The following is a 20,349-nucleotide window of genomic DNA, read 5'->3' as shown; positions in this document are numbered from 1 at the left end:
CATTGAAGCAGTCAACAGACACCTTAGCTATATTGCAAACCTTAAGGGAAGATTTTTAATACATCTGCTCCCTTCTCTTTGCCAATTCAGAGACATGATTAAATTTCACCTCCATGCAAAATGACTTGATTTCCTGAGCTCGAAGTGATTTTTCTTTTCTCTAAGAATTATTTCTTGCCACAAAATCCAGTCTTTATTTACATGATCTGCTGCCATATTTTTTTAATTGTTACATGTAATTAGGGCAGAATAAAAGTTGTTAATCTGTGAGTGTTGTCCACATTCACTGTATGCCACTAAATGAGGTCTTTGACTTGGCCCCTTTAAATCTCTTCCCTGTTCTCTCCCTTCAAGAGGAGACATGCTTGCAGACCAGCTCTGAGGCTTTTGAGATGGACAATCTGTAAAAAAAGGAGGTGATACAAGGAGACATATAAGAGCAATGTAGACAAACACTTCTGTGGGCTGCAGGGCACTTTCAGGAGCACTGACGGCATGAGAGCGGGGTCAGTTGTAACATGAGCGGAGTGAAATGAAGAGAATTTTAAGAAGCATTTCTAGAGTGTCTGGGGTGCACTTGATACTATTCAAGGAATGTAAGTAGAAAACTTGGGCTGTTCCTAAATTCCTTTTGATGGCAAGGATTGTGTTCTTTGGAGCTCAGCTTAGCATTCAGCCTGATTATGTGGGCTATGGCATTACAAGTCTTCCGCCCCCAGCTTGACTATCAGATTTACAAGGGTAGGGCTTTATCTTTATTTTATTGTATTCTCTAAGCACCTAGAATAGTGAAGCACATGCTTCAAACTCTCAATGGCATTTTGTTCTCTTGGCTTGATTCGTTTTGACATTGACCATCAAACCAAACAGGGCCTCAACTATCGTTGGGGCTAATCAATTTTCTATTTCCTTCTCATGTAGATAATAGATATGCTTAAATACAGATGAGGTGATTAAAAGGTGCTGTTCCAAATGCGTTCTCGTCCCTTAGCTCAGGAGTGTGTCCCTCTATACTCAGAGAACTGGTAGATATGGCTAAATCACTGTCAGTGAGGTTGAGGAAGCCCACAGTGGAAAAGAGCTCCTGGAAACTTGGATACCCACAAGTGCCATTTGGATTTATAAAAGAGAAAGAATGTGTTTTCATGAACTACAGAGCACTGAGTTTGACATTGATCTGGGCCAAGATTCTAGAATAATTTTTGTTAAACAGTGGTTTCTGAGCAGTTAGAAGAAGAAGTGGTAAACTCAGCATGAGCTCACTAAGAATAGTCCTGTCAGACTAACCTCATTTCCTACTGACATAGTAACTGCACTGGGAGATCAGAGAAACAGAATAGAAATAGCATGACTAGGTTTCAGAAAAGCTTTTGACAGGTTCTTATGATACCCTTGTAGGCAAGATATGGAGAAAACAACCTGAGTGATAATACAATTGCATAGGCTTATATTCAATGAAATGTTACTACCAAAAAAGAATTGTAAGTCATTGTAAATCCAAGAAAATGTTTTCCTTTAATTAACATTTTTTTCAACATCTTATGCTTACAACTATGTCAAGGGCTAGTCTTTCTATTGCATAGCTAGAGAATGGGGGAAACCAGACTTAGCAGCAGCAACCCTCAAATGATCCACTTGTGTGATTTGACTTTCAGTCAGTATAAAAGTGTCAGTATAAACCTGAGATTATGTCAGACAAGTAAAGTGTCTAAAATGAGCGTGGCAATGCTTTTGTTCTCTACAGATTGTGTTTCCTTTGAGCTCCACATATGAAGAGCAACTCTGGATCTTATCCTGAAAAGAGTAATTAGGATGATGAAAAGACTTGAATAAAATCACATTGAGAAGACAGAATGAAATGTTAAAAAAAAAAAAAGAGAGAGAGGACCCACAGCTCTCCAAGAAGTAAATGTGAGACAGAGTAGGAATTCCAGATGGGCTACTTGAGAGGGACCAGGGGTTTTGTGAACAGAATTGCTTTGGTGTGGACTGGAAACAAGTGAGTGAATGAGTGGAACCCATAACTTGTAATCCTAAAATTTTTCTTTCCTAATCGTGGATCTGTAATCTCCCAAAGCAAAGGTTCTACAACCTCCCCTAGATTATCTGTTTCATAATTTAAATAATTTAAATGTAAGCTACTATATCATTTATTTTAAATCATGAAATATATTGAACATGATTTTTTAATTAATGTGTTATTTTTTAACTTTATTTTTATTGTTGACATTATTACAGATGTCTTCCTTTCCCGCTTTTGCCTACCTCTACCCAGCCCCCACCCCCCTCCGCGCTCCTCTGCCATCCCCACACTGTTGTCTGTGTCTATGGGTTATGCATATGTGTTCTTTGCCTAATCCCTTCTCCTTGTCTCTCATCTAGTCCACCCTCCCCACTCCCTTAATACAGAGAAAACTAGAACCAACACTCATATACCCACTAGCCAAGTTTATTTTACCTGAACATTTTGCCATTTGGGCTTCAAATGATTGTTTAAGGAGTTAATCATTATAAATACCATTGTGTTTTATTCTTCCCCACCTAGAGGTAGCATTATCTCAAAGATGGTATGTGCATGTATACCCTGCTCTCATGTTTTATTTATATGCCAGGTGTGTATATCCATAAATAACTTGTAATTATCATAAGGAAACAAATATGAAGGAGTCCAGTTTACTGGAGGAATTAGGAAGCCTTAACAGAACGGATAATACCTAGTGTCGAATGGTGAGGATGTGTTACCCAGGTTTCACAGGAAAAGGAGAACATTCCGGGTAGAGGAAACAGCAGACTCAAGCTCACAGAAATCGACAAAGACCTGATTATGAAAGGCTTGATCTCACAGAGGGCCACTTAATCATTTTCATCATGGGAATAATGTGATTTGTGTGCATATTAAAGAGAAAAGTCTGTTGGTAATGTGGTTCAAATGGGGTGGGGGCTATAACGACAGAAGGCTGCATGTCAAGTTAGTGAGTATTAAAGAAGTCTAAGAAAGGGATAATGGGAGCTTAAAATATTTCAGGATAAGGAGGACAGGTTAAGAATATCTTTATTCCTGGCTGATGTGGCTCAGTGGATTGAGCGTCGGCCTGCGAACCAGAGGGTTGCCGGTTCAATTCCAGGTCAGGGCATATGCTTAGGTTGCAGGCCAGGCTCCCAGTGGGGGATGTGCAAGAGGCAACTGCACATTTATGTTTCTCTCTTTCTCTTCCTCCTTCCCTTCCCCTCTCTGTGAAAATAAATAAATATTTTTTTAAAAAAAGAATATCTTTAGTTTGTTGTATACACAAGAGCATATTTTTAATAATGGTGAGAGATATCCACTAGATTTGTAATTACATTTCAGAGAATAATTCGCAACATGAAATATCTGAATTATTATGCATATACTGGGTTATTAACATTGTTAAATAAGATATAAAATAATGTTTTGAATATTTTTTAAAAAGTCATATTTCCGTGAACAAATTTGGGTTTTGTTTTTTAAGATACCCATTTAATTTTTGAATAATTCTTTATAAAACAATTTACTAGTAATTTTGTATAGTTGGTTCTTATACATAAAAATAAATTGTATATTCTTATCAGAAATTATATCATTTTAATTAAAAACTAGAACTGTAATTAAAAACATTGATTAGTCCAGCTTTTTAAATTTAGTTTATTTCCTTTTCCTCCATTTTCCTCCATTCCCATGGAGAAAAGGATATGGAGCAAAAAAAGAATGAATTCTACTCTTATTCCATAAAGATAATATGGAAATTTGACTGCTCCATTAGATCCCAGAAATAGCTCAGAGGAGTGCTCCAAAATATCAGGTACTGGACACAGATGTTCTCACATTCACAAACCAAATTAGATTTCCAGGAACACTCATTTGATTAATTTGGTCAATCCAGTCTATTTAGTTTTCAAAAGAAACAGGTGGCTGTTGCTGTTGTTGTTAATGATGTTGTTTTGCATTTTGTAACTCTAATTAGTTATTTGCCTTTTACCTTTAAACTATTTAAATGTGTGCTGGACAGACAGAGTTTAAGTGAGTAACATTTTTTAAAAAATGAAAGCTCTTTCGTTTATTGCAGAATGTGGGATCAATGGACATGGCCCTCCCATGTCTGAGGGCTGGTCAGAGGTCCACTGGCCAGAAGGGATGCGTTTTGTTTTGGGAATGGATTATAATTTCTTTCTTATCTCTTTTTGGGAATGGTTTCTTGTCCTGTGACTGCTTCTTGACCTTCTACACACTGAGGTAATGTAGGTCAGAGTCACATGTAAGCATGTGCCTCCTTTGTCTGGGACCGCTTATAATTGAGTCTCAGACTAGAGGAGGTGCGGTCTCTCTCACACTGACCCTCCGCGGTCAGTGCGCTCCTCTGTAATGGGAGTCATAACAGCATGTCCACATTGGCCAGTCCACCCAGTGGTTTTTTTCAGAGTACAGCGAACACTTAAGCAGCTCCCTGGTTTGGGGCTCCTGTGCTACAGAGACAAATAGAACAATGGGAGATTTAGAGGATTTAGTTATCAAGAGGTATCAATTATGTAACTGAGCCTGATAGTAAATAAAGTGCCTTTTTCCTTACAAAATTGTTACTTCCACTGAGACAGTGGTTATTAACTTGTGCATGTATCAGAATCACCCACAGGGCTTGTTACAAAACAAACAGAAAACACATCCTTAGTGTCTTTGATTCAGTAGGTCTGGGATGGGGCCTGGGAATATGCATTTCTAGCTAGTTCCCAGGCGATGACGATGCTGCAGTCCAGGGACCACACGTTGAGAAATGCTGCTCTAGGAAGATCTCACTGTCCCTCAAGACCCCAGACTTTGGTCTTCTACAAGCCTCCCTTCCCCTCTCTGCTTCCCTCTCCTAGGATTATCACTTGAACTATGATGTCTGACTAACTTCCCTATTTGAGCTTAAGCTATGTAAAACAAGCACACTTCTCACTTAGCATCGCATGGCTCCAGGCACAGCACAGGCCTGGGGAAGAGTAGATGGTTAATAATGATGTGTTGAATGATACTTGATTGGCCATTAAACAAGTGAAAATGTATGTTTTGAGGAATAGATAAAATGTGTGTGTGTGTATATACATATAACTGTATTTGTGATTTAAAGTAGTCAGACAGTGTTAAGGAAAATGCTGTGCATTCAGGAAAGGAAAGAGCATTAAAGAGGCAAGACATGCCTAACCAAAGGAAAAAAAATAAAAAATTAGAATCTAAAATTCACTGTAGCTACTATAGTATATAATAGGAATAAAATATTTTAGAAAGATCACAGTAATAAAAATGTACAAATGGTTTCAGCTTTGTCAGATGAACTATTTGGCCCACTGGTGCCTTTTAATACTCCATCCTGTGTAGCTGGTAAAACTGAGAATCACCCCAATTTACCTGTAGTCTAGCCAAGGGCACACCAAAGATTAAAAAGGTCACCCACATCCTAAACAGAAAAAGAGAATTATAAGAAGAAAAAAATGGAAAAGACCTAGTAGGTCATTCAGTCCTAGTCTTTTAGAGTAGTGGAAGATTAAATAAAGTAACAGAAAAATTCATGGAAATATACTCAAGAAAACTTAAGAATCTCTGATCCTCTAATTTTTAGTGTCTCATGAAGTTCAAGGGTTTATTGTCAAGTCATTGCTTAAACCCCTATTCATCAAAAGAAAAATATTCCCTATAATCTGCATTGGAAATGAAAATAAGAAATGCAATGTAAAAAAGTTGATTTTTATGGTATTAAATGACTCATTTTTCCTGTGTTCATGAATTTCTGGTTTGTAGCTCTACTTATCCAAAATATTAAAATGACCTTCAGGCCAACCCCTTTACTTATAAGTGAAGGGAGAAGAGAAAATGACTAAAAGTTGACCATTACAGAAATTACTTGCAAGGCATTTTTCTTTGATAGCTGCAGTTTTACTCATATTATCATCCTTTTCCGTTGACAAGTCTCCGAGATTTTAATCTTGGATTGGAAATGTTACCCTATCAGAAAGGGCTTATATTGTCAGGAGCAGTGCTGTCGTGGAATACAGAATCATGTGTGAGAGCGCTTGTTGTATTGAAAAACATACCATTGCTAGGAAAGGCATTTAAATGTTTAGCCAGCTTGCTCATAAATCACTTTCAATGTGCTCAAGTTCTTAGACAACATATTGAAAGCTTTCTTATTTCTTTTATTATAGCAGTGCCATTTGCATTGCTGAACTTGGGGTTATGTTGGCAATTCCAGATAAACCCATCCTTGGAGGGTTTATAACTCTGATTAAGTTCCACCCTGGCTTGGAATTCAAAAGTACAATTTGTGTGACTTATTTTTTTAACTTCAAGTATATCACATATTTTAATAAATAGTCAGATTGACAGTTTGGTCTTACAAAAGGAAGCAAGTGACCTAAAGCACACGAAGCCAACGTGGGCATTCATTACCCTGGGCATATTTATCTAAGTTCATAGACTTGCTTGGTTGTTTTAGAAAACCATGGTTAAGGCATTTTTAAAATTTCTAACTATTAACTTCTAGAAATTGTTGCTGTTCTTTTTCTTTTCTTCTTTTTTGATTTGTATAAATAGTTTTTCCACTCCCTTTCAGTCAAAATATTTGAAACTCATTCAAATATCTATTAATATTTAGCACTGGACAGATACACACTCAATGCTTTCATTTTTGTTGCCTTATACCAAGCTAACACCAGTATCCCTGTCTTTCACCTACCTCCTCAAGCTCTAGGAATGAAACAAAACATCAATTAGCTAAGATTGAAAAAAAAAAAAAAAAGAGTGAAGTTAGAGTACACTGACAGGAAGCCTTTGAATCGAAAATAAAACCAAGTTAGGAATATGAAAGATTTCCGGGAAGCAGAATTTGAAGGAGTTTCAGAATTTTTTATAAAAAGGTTAATCAAATTTGACTGAGTTTGAAAGATAATTCAGCTTTGTCTAGATTAGAGAATGGAAATAGTTAGGTTTAGAGCTAGCTAAGGGAAGGGGTCTCAGAGCTTTTTCAGAGTTATTTTCCAAGTCACTCTATCTTTTTGAAAAACAAATAAAAAGCAACACAGGCTTAATTGTTCCTGGGGATACATAACTCTGTGTGCTGGCTCATACACTCAAGAATGTATAGTTACAATCAGATCGGCTTAAATATTTGCAGCTTAAGACGGGGCAAAGGTTTGGGCAATAGCAAAAGACCTGCCAAAACCAGACCATGTATGTGCAGGCTTTTGAAAACCACCAGGTGACCCAGGAATCCCAGTGGACAGAGACCACCAGGGTGGGCCAAGATGTTTCCAGGAACTTTCTCGGGCAGAGAAGATGTCAGCATCTGATGCCAGTTGCAGGAGGAGACCCTCCAGAAAGAGCTCCACCCCAGTGATTTAAGCAGACCTTTAATGTGATCTGATTTACATTTTGGAAAGAGCTTTCCTGGAGGCAGTATGCGCCATAGGAGGCGGAGATCTACCAGAAACAGAGAAATCCATTAGGAGGCTGTTGTCAAAACTTGGAGGACACAGTAAGAGCCCCTGCAAGAGATTTGGTGTGGAAATGAAAAGAAGTTATAATTTGAAAGATATTTGAGGGAAAGAATTGACAGGAACAGGTGACTGACAGGATGTGGGATGGGAGTCAGGGAAAAGAGAATATTAAGGAAATTCTAGCCCTAAGATATTAAAGTATCAGGACTATCAATTAGTGCAAACAGACAAAATACAGGGGTAAAGTATGGGTCATCTCATGGTGTGAGATACTTCGAGTGGTGAAAATAACACTGAAAGAGAAATGGAAGATATGTTATACAGAGTTCAGAGAGAAAGCAAGACACCAAGATGAAAACAGGCTCCTAACAGTCCTGCTAACAATACACAAAACTAGACTTCTCTTAGGTATCCGTGCTTCTCTGTACATGCTGGGAAATTGAGTATGGATCAAATAAATATGCTGTGTCAGTATTTATCAACAGACATAACAGGAAACACAATTACAAGGGTGAAAAAAGCAGTGGGGGTTACCTTTAGACTTCATAAGGCCTAACCTGGCTTCTGAGAAGCCCACCAGCCTCTACAATGAGCAGTGGTCAATATGGCCATGCTATGTCACGTGGAAAAGAAGAACCACGCCATGCTGTACCTTTAAAATGCAATCTACTCTCAAAACCCCCAAAGAAATTATCAGTACATGTAAAAGATGTCCCATTACTAACATAAGTTGCCTTTTTTTAATGACCGGAGAGTGGTACCCCAAAACAAAAATGAGAAGACAGGGAGAGAAGCAGAATGAGATGGAGAGGCATTTAGTTTGAAACACCTCTAATTACACAACGATGTCCATCAGGTGAGTTGAAAGTGCAGGAAGCTCAGGTGCGTGAAGTTTTCTGAGAACAAAGAAACCTCTCTCTTGCTCATACTGAGAACCTTACAAAGCATTAGCTTAATTTTGATGTATGATATGTTTACTAAAACTTGTCTTTTTATCTTTTAAGAGGCCAAAGATTTCGTTTCCCACCCGGGGGAATATAAATGGCAATAAGGAGCAAGGTGAGTCCTCCATCCTGCTGAACTAAGGAGCCGAGGAGAAAGCATGTGGAAAAGGAACAAAGAGCTTCTGTTTCCAGCAGATTCTCAGACTAGATCCTTTGATGGATTCTGACACTGAAAACAACAAAGAATGCTGGAAAATATAAATAACCTGTACCAGGGATCTGGCAACAAATGAAGAGATTCTCAGGGTCCAAATGTTAAATACAAGAGGTAAGGCGGGTAAGCAGGGCTCTGAGCTGGCTCTTACCCCGAGGGTGAGATGAATGGTAGGAAGGTATATGTTGCGTTATTATTCTTTATATTCTATACTTATTTTATAAATATGTGTTCATGTTCTTCTGCTGGATATTTTCAATGTGTCACTTCAGTTACTCTATCTTTGTCTACAATACCCTGTGCCCTGGGGGAGGTTAGTCTTAGGGACGGCATCAAAATGCTGCCTTTCTTTTTTCCTCATTCCCTCCACCTCCCCAATCCCTCCTAAAGCTGTCAGCCTGCTCTCCATCGATGAGTCTGTCTCTGTTTTGCTCACTAGTTCAGTTCGTTCATTAAATTCCACATATGAATGAAATCAGGTGATATTTATCTTTCTCTGACTGGCTTATTTCATGTAACATAATGTTCTCCAGGTCCATCCATACTGTCACAAAGGTTAAAATTTTCTTCTTTCTTTACAGCTGAGTAGTATTCCATTGTGTAAATGTACCATAGTTGTTTTATCTATTCATCTCTGATGGATACTTGGGCTGCTTCCAAATCTTGGCTATTATAAATGATGCTGCAATGCACATAGGGATGATTATGTTCTTTTGAATTGGCGTTTGGGTTTCTTTGGATATACTCCCAGAAGGGAAATTGCTGGGTAAAAAAGCAGTGCCATTTTTTAATTGTTTGGGGAAACTCCATACTGCTTTCCACAGTGGCTGCACCAGTCTGCGTTCCCACCAGCAGTGCACTAGGGTTCCCTTTCTCACATCCTTGCCAGCACTTGGTTGTTGATTTATTAATGACGGCCATTCTGACAGTTGTGAGGTAGTATCTCAGTGTGGTGACTGCAGGAAGCAGGGAGAGGGTGGGAAGAGGTGGAAGAGAGTATACGGAAGATAAATGGTAATGGAAAAAATACAATAAAAAGTAAATTATTTAAAAAGTTTGCAGAAAATGCTGCTTTTCCTGAAGCTTCTAATTGAGTTTCACCACAGCGGCAGATAGGGCATGAAGGAGGGAAATGGGGTTGGGATATATACTCCCCTAGGTCTTTCCCCACCAGATAGCCATGGGGTTGGCCATGGTCCTCTGCCAAAGACCACAACCCATGTCAGGAGACCTTCTCATGCAGCTGGGCAACTTCTAATAAATGCTCCCCCCACCCCCATCAGGCTGGCAGAGGGGCAGACAATGGGCCCAGCACGTTGCAGCCCAGTGAGCTTCACCGTGCTTCGTGCTTCGTTGTTTTCTCTAAACCCTGCTCACACCTTTGTGAAGAGTCCCATTAACCCTCCTTAGTCACCCTATGTGGCAGTGTCATCTGTTTCCTGGCAGGCCCCTGACCAACGTAGTTACATAGTGTTTAGTGGAGAAAATTATCCTTATGAAGAGCAAAACAAGTAGCTAAAAGTACCAAATACTGCAGACATCGTGTAAGTTTGGGACAAAAAAGGAAAAAATGCACATGGCAAAAAATCGGTGCCTGGTGACCTTGATAAGCATGGGCAGCTTTTGCAGTGAGGTTGGAAGCCCTTCTAGAGGAGTGGCTGGAAGGTGAGGAAGTGGGGTCCGTACAGATAGATGTGCCTTTCAAGAAGTTTGTTAGTGAAAGGAAGATAAAAGCCTGACTAGTGATTTAAAGGTGGTAGAGTCAATATGTACACACACGTGCACACGCACATACTCACACACTTTTTAGTTTTCGGTTTGATAGAAAGAGAATGAGATTAAGCCAGATAAGAATTGAAAATCAAACTGTCTAAAAGAATAACTGGTGAGTGCAGCTCCGAAAGGAAGTAGGAGAGATCAGATGATGGAGAAGCAAGAGCCTTTCTCCTCTGAAAAGAAGAAAAAATAAAAAATAAATAAAGATAGGAACGAGTTTGCAGGTGAGAGGGATGGACGCATCAGGCCTTTGTTCTTGCCTTCTTTGGAAAGGAAGGAGCAACATGGTTTTCTTTGGAGGCAAAGGGCAGTGAGGCTGGAGGCTCAGCAAAACTGGTAAATTTTGGAACAGCTACTGTGGGCATTGGACGAGGTTGCTTTACTTTCAATAAATCATCTTTTTATTCACTGTAGCTAACCCACCTTCAATGGGGGAGATGGGGACAGCTACCAAGATATCCGACATACATGTTTCCTTAGCTTTCTGGGAGATTTAGATGCATTTCTGTTGGTTCCTATCATCGTAGAGCTCATAAAGTAACCCAGGCTGTTGTAAATGTGACACAAGGATCACAAGTATTCATCAGGCATTCCAGCAAAGGAAATGTGGTGGGGAGCAAAAAGCAAGGGAACAAAGAGAGAGAGCAACAGGAGGGGGAAAAACCTAGCAACCAGCAAATAATAACAAAATAACAGCATCCAAATTCATTCCCTGCCCCCCTCCCCCACCGTGCCTCCCACAGTCACTGCTGGTTTAACAGGCAAGCAAAGAAAACTATGTTTGATGAGGCTTTATGGCTTAATAAAATGTCTTTGAGGATAGAGGAAGTAATGTGTACAGAGCATTTTGTGTAGCTACATCATCTAAGGCATGGGATTAATGGAATCAACTTTTCTTTCTTATATATGACAATGTATTTATCACTGCTTATATTCTGTGGCCCAATGAGAACGTCTCCAGCCTGTTGCCCTGCCAACCCTTCTCAAGTACAAGGAGAGTTCAGCACCACTTTGTGTTCAATTGTTAAATTTCCTACTGAAGCTACCCACTAATGACAGTAAATGTCAACAATGTGAGCAACTCTTAGAAGTGAGAAACATGTTATGATATTCAACCTACCTAAATACAAGTGATGTAAGCCTCAGAAGTTGTGGTAAGTAATGCTTGTAAGTAAAAGCTCATTTTTAACATGCCCGTTGTATGCTAACTGTCCTGCATGGAAACACCATCACTAAAATGGACAAAGGCAGGGAGTGAGCCTACAAAGCTCAGGCCCCCATTCGCCCTGCCTGTCCCTACCCAGCTAGAACAGGTGGGCTTTTACATTTTCGCATATGGTCTTCAGGTAAGATTGAGTTTGAGCAAAGACTTACATAGCTGAAATTTCTGAAAATCACTGCACTGAAGTAACAAACAATGTAAAGGGATCTTTTGGCAAATCTTCTCCTAAACCAAAGAACAGTTTGTTTCTTGTGTAAACATTTATTATCTTCTGTGTATGAGACTCTATTCTTTGCACTGTGATGGCATAATGAGGTTAACGGTAAAGGAGAGAAGGGGGAGGGAGAATAAAAAGCAGTTAATTGATTTGAGAGCAGTCCTTGAGCAGAGAACAGCTTCGGCATACCACAATGAAATAAAAGACAAATGGTGTCTTTTCTTGGGGGCGGGAGGTGGAAGGTTGACTAGAGAAGGAAAAGGCTCATAATACGTGGAAAGTCCTGTCTGATGGCCATTATTTCCTTTACAAATCTGTTGCACACATCCCACATTCAGCAATTATCAGCTATGTGCCAGACATTATACTAAATGAAGGCAGCTATAGAGATGCATAAGCACAGGCCTGGCCCTCAGGAGCTTGCCATCTAGCTGAAGCAGTGAAACAAGTAGATATGTGGTTATAATTAAGAGAAAATATGAGAAAAAACCCATAATAAATAGAATAGAAAATAAATACCTTATGCATACAAAAAGAGATCACTTTTGACATCGCTGACCAGAGAAAATGAAACGGGTGGCAGGGGTGAAATGGGACAGGGATGAGGTTTACCCTGATCTTTTGAGGATGATTAGATTTTTAATAGATAGAGGTGGTGAAAGCTGGTTGATATAATAGAGGTAGGTCTGCTTGGTAATGTGGGGAAGATCTTTGTATAACACAAACCATGATAATCTGTGCTTCTTAAAATAAGGTTATCTCATTTAATCATCACAATAATGTTGCAAGTGAGATACAATTGTCCCCATTTAGGAGATGAAGAAACCTTCACGAGGAAGGCAAGTAACTTGGCCAATAGCACATCCCTGGTAAAGCATAGAACCAGGATTTGAATTTAGATCTGTTTGAGTCCAAAGTCCATGTTCTGTCCTCGGCACCAGACTGCCTGTCTTCATGGATCCCTTTCCATCATACTTTTCCTGCCATGCTTCCCCTGAATCTCAGCTCCTCTGAACATGAACAGTAATCAAAACACTTTTTTAGGAATAATTACATACTGTGAAGGGACCTTTATCACTAAAGCAAACGTGTACTGAAGGAACACACCTTCTCTTTCAAACCCCTGTAGGTTCTTTTTATCATGACAAGAGACCACTGCTGCTTTAACTGAAAAGGTCGCTGTACAGCTGAATTCCCACCAGGGCTGGGCTGTGGCTCCGAGCACCTTCAGGAAGCCCATGCCTTACTCATTTGTGAATCTTCAGAACTTAACCCGGTGCCCAACACAGAGGAAGAATCTAGCTAATGCTAATTGAGATGGAATGAATGAAAAGTAGAATATTCTCATTTGCTTTGAATAAATGGTCTGAGGAAATCAAGTGGAGGAAGGTTTAATCCTTTTATTAAACACTTCAAACAATAATGTGATTCCAGAATACTAAAAACTAGTGGTATTTATTTGTTTCTCTCTACATTGAACTGTTTGTGTTTTAAGCTCCAACTCAAGACCACCTTTCCCATTTTTATTCAATTGGTATTTATTTAATTCTAATGATCACCTGTAAGATAAGATGCATTTATCCTCATTTTGCAGCTGAAGAAACAGGCTCTGAGATACTTTTGCAATTTCCATCAGTTCACCCAGCTAATAGTGGTAGAGACCAGATTTTACCCCAGAAATGTTTGATTCCCAGTCAGCAAAAGAGAATTTATAAAGAAATCTTAGAAGAAACCTACCCCAAGAAGAACTAACTAACCTTGTCTTCCTAAGAGAGGGGTATATATTCAAAGGACCAGCGGAGAAACCCACTTTGCTTTTGGCTTTGCCCACAGGACATAAAGAAAAGATTATGTCACAAAGGCAGTCTCTGCAAATGAAGTTGGAAGACCCAGGAGAGCTGAGAAAATAAAATACCCAGATTTAATTTCCTACCAATACATCTATCATTAATCTTTTAAATGGATTTTATAAGAACTTTATTACAGATAACTCTAGTCCTGAAATCTCAGATTTACAGAAGATAAAATTTCCATAAAATATAAAATGTGAATAATTTAGATTACATTCTACTATACAATAAATATAAATCCCAGACAGGAAGAGATCTATAACCTCATTTACCTCCTGACATTCACAGAGCAGCTTTTCCTGGCAAAAAAGATTTGCTGATTCCAGCAATTCAGCCGGAATTCTACAAAGCAAGAGGTAGTTCTCTTTGGCCAAAACACCTTCTTACCAATATAATTCAGAGAACAGGCCCTAGAGCCAGGCAGTCTGGTTTTAAATTCCACATCTGCCGCTTATAGTCTGTGTGACCTTGGACAATGTAGGAAGCCTTTCTGTGTCTGTTTCCTCCTCTATAGATTGGGTTAGGATTGTTAAGAGGCTCAAAGGAAAATAATGTATACAGATTAATAGCTTATTTCTAGATGCATAGCAAGCACCTAATAAGTGCTAGTTATCATCATCATATATTAAATATATAACATATTAGCATACGTTGACATCTCCCAAAGCCTGGGCCTAATTCTTTACCTGTCTTTTCATTCTGCTAAGCCAATGGCAGGTGAGGCTCCATTTAAACCAATGGCCTCCGCACTGGTTATCCTTAACATCAAAGGCAGGATTTCAGAGAACCCTGGAAATCCTAACATATATTTTCAGTTCTCTAAACAAAAGCAGCTCCACAGCAAAGTTGCAAAATTAAAAGACACAGCTGTTTTTAAAGTCACCGCTTATTGGGAACTCACCATGTAACAGGTGCTTTATATGTATTTTTGCAAACTCTCTCCACAATCCTGCAATTCAAAATAATTTAAATTTTATAACTGAGGAAATGGATTCTCTAGGAAGTCATATTGGTGTTAGGTGTTAGGAGGTGGAAAGCCAGTCAGGCCAGTCTCAGTGTACGATCCGTGTTAGTTCCACTCCATACACACACCACATGAGTTGCTGCGCCCCTGTCCTGCCTTTGAGAGCGCCCCTCTCCCACAGCCCATTCCTGCATGGAGTCTCAGGGCTAACTGAAGACTGTGTCCCTCTGGCAGGGACCTGGACTTGGCTTGCCTCCCTTATAGCCCAGCCAACTTATATTCCCAGTGTTCCATCCTCCCTTCCACGTCCTTTCTTAAGAAAAGAATAAATTTATTTTTGCTGTGGTGTTAACAGACATGAATAACCTAATATTAACCCTCTCGGAATACCGAGGATGATAGCTAACATGTTCTTGTACTTAAAATGTGCTGAGCATATTCTCACTGCTTATTACCTGTGATCTCAGTTCTCCCAAAACCATTTTACCTTTGCTCACCTTACTGAGAGTCACAAACTTAGTGACTGGTATTCAGGAAGTTGCCTAGGACTTCCTGATTCCAAAAACCAAATTGCAGAGCATTTTACTTTTAACTGTTGATGTGCCAGTCAAAGCTTGGACAGAGGACAGCGTGTTTGGCACGTGGGGATGTAAGAGGTAATGACTTGTCCCATGTGTAAGTTCACAAAGCAATTTGGGCTGTTTTCAAGTTCAACTAGTTTTATGATGAGCATAATTCAAGTTTTTGTTTGGCCATCCCCTTCCCATTCTCAAACATTGACTCAAGCATTAAGTGTCCTACACATACTTTTCTAAAGATGAGAACAGCCCTGGCCGGGTGGCTTAGTTGGTTGGAGTCCTCCCATACACCAATGGTTGTGGGTTCAATTCACAGTCAGGGTATATACCTAGTTTGCAGGTTCGATCCCTGGTTGGAGAGCGTACAGGAGGCAACTGATGGATGTCTCTCTCACACATCGATGTTTCTTTCTCTCTCCATTCCTCTTTCTCTAAAATCAATTTTAAAAAAATCCTCAGGGGAGGATTTAAAAAAATAGTAATAAGATGAGAACACTCCTGGAAACCAAGAGAAGAGTCAACACTCCCAAGAACTTCTGACAATTTTAAGTGTCTAGAGCACAGTTTCAAGAGGGTCAACATCCTTGGAATGGTGGGACAACATCAGATGAATATTGAATGATGAGATCTCAGAGAATATTTCTGATTTGTTATCGTTACTTTAATTTTTTCTTACCTGATAGATTCTTTACCTAAATACAGAAAATAAGGAGACGGGGCAAATTAAACAAAAACAAAAACAAAAAACTCCACAGAAAGGGGTTAGAACCTTAAATCAACAATGCAAATTGTGCAAGTCCCCAAAGATATGGTGATCATGTTTGCAAGATTAAGTCCATGAACAAGAGCTATTGTTTGGGCTTTTTGAGGCAACTGAAATGATTCAGTCAATGATGGTTAGGGGTTTATTTGTACAAGGTATAGCACCAACTAGTGATAAACCTATAAAGATATTTTGATAGGTGACAGATTTTGTATTACCAATTTGAATTCAGTGTAATAAAACAAAAGCAATCCTGAATTTATAAAATCTAAGAATCTTCTCCGCATTCTACAACTATCTACAGTATGAACTCAGTCTTCATTTCTTCATTTGTCCTTACCTTACAGGGTGGCTGAGAGAATCAGATAGGATAATGTATCCAAGAATTCTTAAACTCTAAAATGCCATACAAATGTAAGGGATTCTTATTCTTGTTATTATAAAAGCCACTATAGACTCTTCCTAGCTAGGACCTTCAGAAGTCAGAGAAGAGTTCAGGGGGCAGCAGAGGGGGGAATACAGGTTTTTATTAATTCATTTAGGCTTTGTGCCAATTGAATTCCAACTCTAGAATTATTTCTTGTAATTATGATTTAGCAGTGCCAGAAACAAATATAGCTATCAAGTTCAACACTTGTATGGAGAACAAATTAGTTCATAAAACATAGTGGATTTTATGTCCAAATTGAAAATTTGGCCTAAGTCAACAACAGACACTAAGTCATTTGACGTCTTTCTCAGTAGGGCAATTTTGTTTAGCTGGCATTTTCAGAGGAAAAGTAGCCATTAAGAGTAAAGTAACATAATTAGGAGAAAAAGTATATTCTCATATAGAATCCAAACAAGAGTTCATTTAATATATTAACATTTTCATCTGTTTTTTAAAGACTATAATTCTATTTGGTCATTGATACCAGTGATTCCAACAACTTTAGTTTGTAAAGAATCACCATGCCATACATCTTACATTTTTATACTTTAGTCCAGGGCAGGAGACCAAGAGTCTCCATTTTTGATAAGAACCTTAAGTATGTTTGAGGCAGGAAGCCTTTGGGATCACTGTTGGAGATCACGGGTTTGCAAACTCAAACTAGGTTCCTGTCTAGACCAGGGCAAGGCAGGTATCAGAAAGGAATTAACAAAGGAATGGTGAACAAAGAAAGCCATGCCTCTCCTTCAGGGTGCAGTATGCACTTAGCATGAGTCGGTTTTTGCCCAAAGAAATATATATGCAGTTTCCAAGTATTTCAATATTTTAAGAGATTCAAGAAGCCTGAATTTTTGTGTATGCAAAATACTATCCTTTTTTCAATGTTAGCTCAACATTTAAAATACTATGTGGATTCAACAACACATTTGCAAGCTGCACTTAAGGAGTGAGAGAGGCTTTTCTGTTCCTCTATTTTAGGCTAGAATTCCTTGCAAGTTTTAGAGTATGGGCCTCAGTCATGAGTGAATGAGTGAATAACATGCTAACTGGTCAGGATTGCTGACCTTATCAAGCTTCTAAAGCAAAGATCCTTTGTAACACTTGAAGTAATTAAAAATGACCATCCCATTGTTTTCAGTGAAGGGAACTGTCCAATAAAACAGCTGTACACTTGCTCATTATAGACACGTCCTTCCTTCAACAGTAACATTTTATTTTGTTTTGGTTGCTGTTGTCTACCTATCTTTCATGGTGTAGCTCATTGCATTTTTAAAAGCTGTTTCTTCCAGGAGCTAATTGAGCTTTATCTATGTGAGTGAGCTAGAATCTGTCACTGACAGCCTGCAGAAGGCCATTTCTTCAATTGCTTGAAAGAACTAAAGAGTCAGACATGACAAACTGCAGCTCGGGATACCTGGCAGCAAGCCCATTAGTGCTGCTGGGCCAAGATGCACTAATAAATTACTTAGAGAACACAGACTCACTTTATTTCCGTGATGAAACTCACCACCCTAAAACCAAAGAAAAAGATTTGATTTTTTTTTCCCTATCATACTTTGTCAGAGCCCTTTGGAAACAATGCATTATTTATTTTTTACAAAACATAATTGCTGGCAAAACCACTCTAGTCTGTGAAAACAGCTTTCTTTGTTTCTTGTATGACTTCTTGAGAAACAAACCTTAGGCTTTCTTTATATCCCTCATTCTCTGCCAAGAAGCAACTGTTAACATAGTAACAACTGTAGCAAATAAAAAATCCAACTGCATTTCATTCCAATCTTATTTTATAAGTAGGATCCTATTCCCTCAGCTTTTCTGGTAACCTATGAGACAATTAACTTTTTCCTAAGGGGTGGAGTAAAAGTACCCATTTTACCAGAATGCTGTATCAATCATGGATTTAAAGGGTTCAGAATAAGTTATGAAAGGTACCTGCAAGTATCCTGGGGATTTGTTCTATATAGTTTGGATCACATCCTTCCATTGGCAAAGCAGGCCAGATAGGATCCCAGGTCTTACACTGATGAGTTCCTCTCTAGATAATTTTCTGAATGGATTGATTCTGCTATGCTCATCCCAGTTCTAATGTTCATTTCTGATTAGCTGACACTTCACTACTTCACAGATTTTGGTGTTCATCTTTGTGTGGTTCTAGTTGTTGATACAGCCCTGGCATCACTGAATCAATGTGGCTAGGGGAAGGGAATTCTCGGATTGTCCAGCCAGGTGGAGGAGCTTTTTGAGGGACAGTGTGAAATGGGGAAAGGGTGGTAGCCCAAATGAAAAGTAGATTGCTATTGCCAGATGGTCAGAGATGAAATGCAGGCAGTGAACAGTAATCAGTTCAAGTCCACAAATATTTTTGAGCAATGGAAGCCTCATAGGAGTGAGTGTAGATTCCCAAGAGAACTTTGGCCCAGGTAAGAGATCACTTAAAGGTACAATTTCTTGTCACATTTGCAAACACAGCCTTGGTATTATTTGCTTACATGCTGTAATATTATCAGGCTGACAGAGGAGGATGGGCTATCAGAGGACCTGAAGCTTCTTCTCCATTTCATCACTAGTCATTCCTTTGATACAATCCTCCGAGAATGTCAGCTTAACAATAAAAGAAGCAGCTGTTCAGCTAACAGCCTGAATCGCAGGGGCAGGAGGTGAAGATTCTGTGACAGTTTCTGTGCTCATTCATGTACCACACTGACCAAGCCCCAGGGAGTCATGGAATTTGTGTCTACAACCTCGGACTGGGCCACAGTGAAGTTATTAGTCATAAGTTCGATCTCTGTGTTCTGAGCTGCTCTAGGCTCAGACTGGAATGGAAAGAAGGAAATGAGAAAACATGATTCTGGTACTCAGACTTTCTGACACACTCAAAGTTCAAAATATGTGCTCTTTATCATTTATTTCCATCACATACAAACCTTTTCAGATTACTTTGCTGCATCTGTGAGAGAAAGAGCAGATCAACCTGCTCTCTAGGCAAGGTTGCTGACAATGTTTTCAATTAAATAGAGACCTCAGTTCCTTGCTACTTGGATTTTCCTTTTCTTCACTTGGATGGCCCTCCTCCGGGAAATGCCTGCTTTCCTCTGTTACTTGTATGTCTGTGAATTGGCAGCCAAAGGAATACAATCTCCACCTGGCATTGTATGTGTTCCTCCAGCTGTCTCACTTTGTCTAAGCTTTTTCTCTCATCACCCATTAACAATTTTTTTTTCTAAATAAGTTCTTTAAGACGTTGTTAACCTTTTAACTATGTATTTCTGGTTGATTCAGTCTTCCCTTCAGAAAACATTTACTTTGTGCCCTCTTTGCATCAGACCCACACTGAACATTGAGAATAACCAACATACTATTTAATTCAACCAGCAGACCTGTGCCAGGGACAGCTTCAATATCCTAGGTTTCTCAGTGTCTGATAGGGAAGACAGGCAAACCAGAAGATGTTGTGATAGAGAAAGGAAAGTGATGCTGTGCTGAGTGGGAACACAGAAGAGATGTAGGATCTGAGCAGACCCAGAGACAGCCACGAAGAAGAGGTGTATTTCTTTCACTTTGACTGAGCCAAATTCCTGGCGTGGCTCTTTTCCAAGTATCTGTTTAGAGTGGAATGGAACATTTTATACTGGGAATGCTCTTGAGAGAGACCTAGATCCTATTCTAAAGGAATCTGATAAACTCAAACCAATATGTTCTCTTCCACCACATGCCCACCATCCCTTTCATCCCAACAATGTCAGCACCTTTGATTTGTGCCTCTGGGTCCCTCTCCTGTGTCACCTTCCAGGCTAACAGTAAAATAAAATAAGATAAATAAAATAAAGTAAAATAAAATAAAATCACTTGTGTGGTTTTCATAAAGCTGGTTGAAGTAAAATAGGAAAAATGTCATAACCCCAT

This window comes from Pteronotus mesoamericanus, unplaced genomic scaffold (assembly GCF_021234165.1).
Source record: "Pteronotus mesoamericanus isolate MK-2021 breed Mesoamerican mustached bat unplaced genomic scaffold, CSHL_Meso_final contig_124, whole genome shotgun sequence".
NCBI classification, from domain to species: Eukaryota; Metazoa; Chordata; class Mammalia; order Chiroptera; family Mormoopidae; genus Pteronotus; species Pteronotus mesoamericanus.
The sequence above is the reverse complement of the archived record's forward strand: the minus strand, read 5'-3'. Positions refer to the sequence as shown.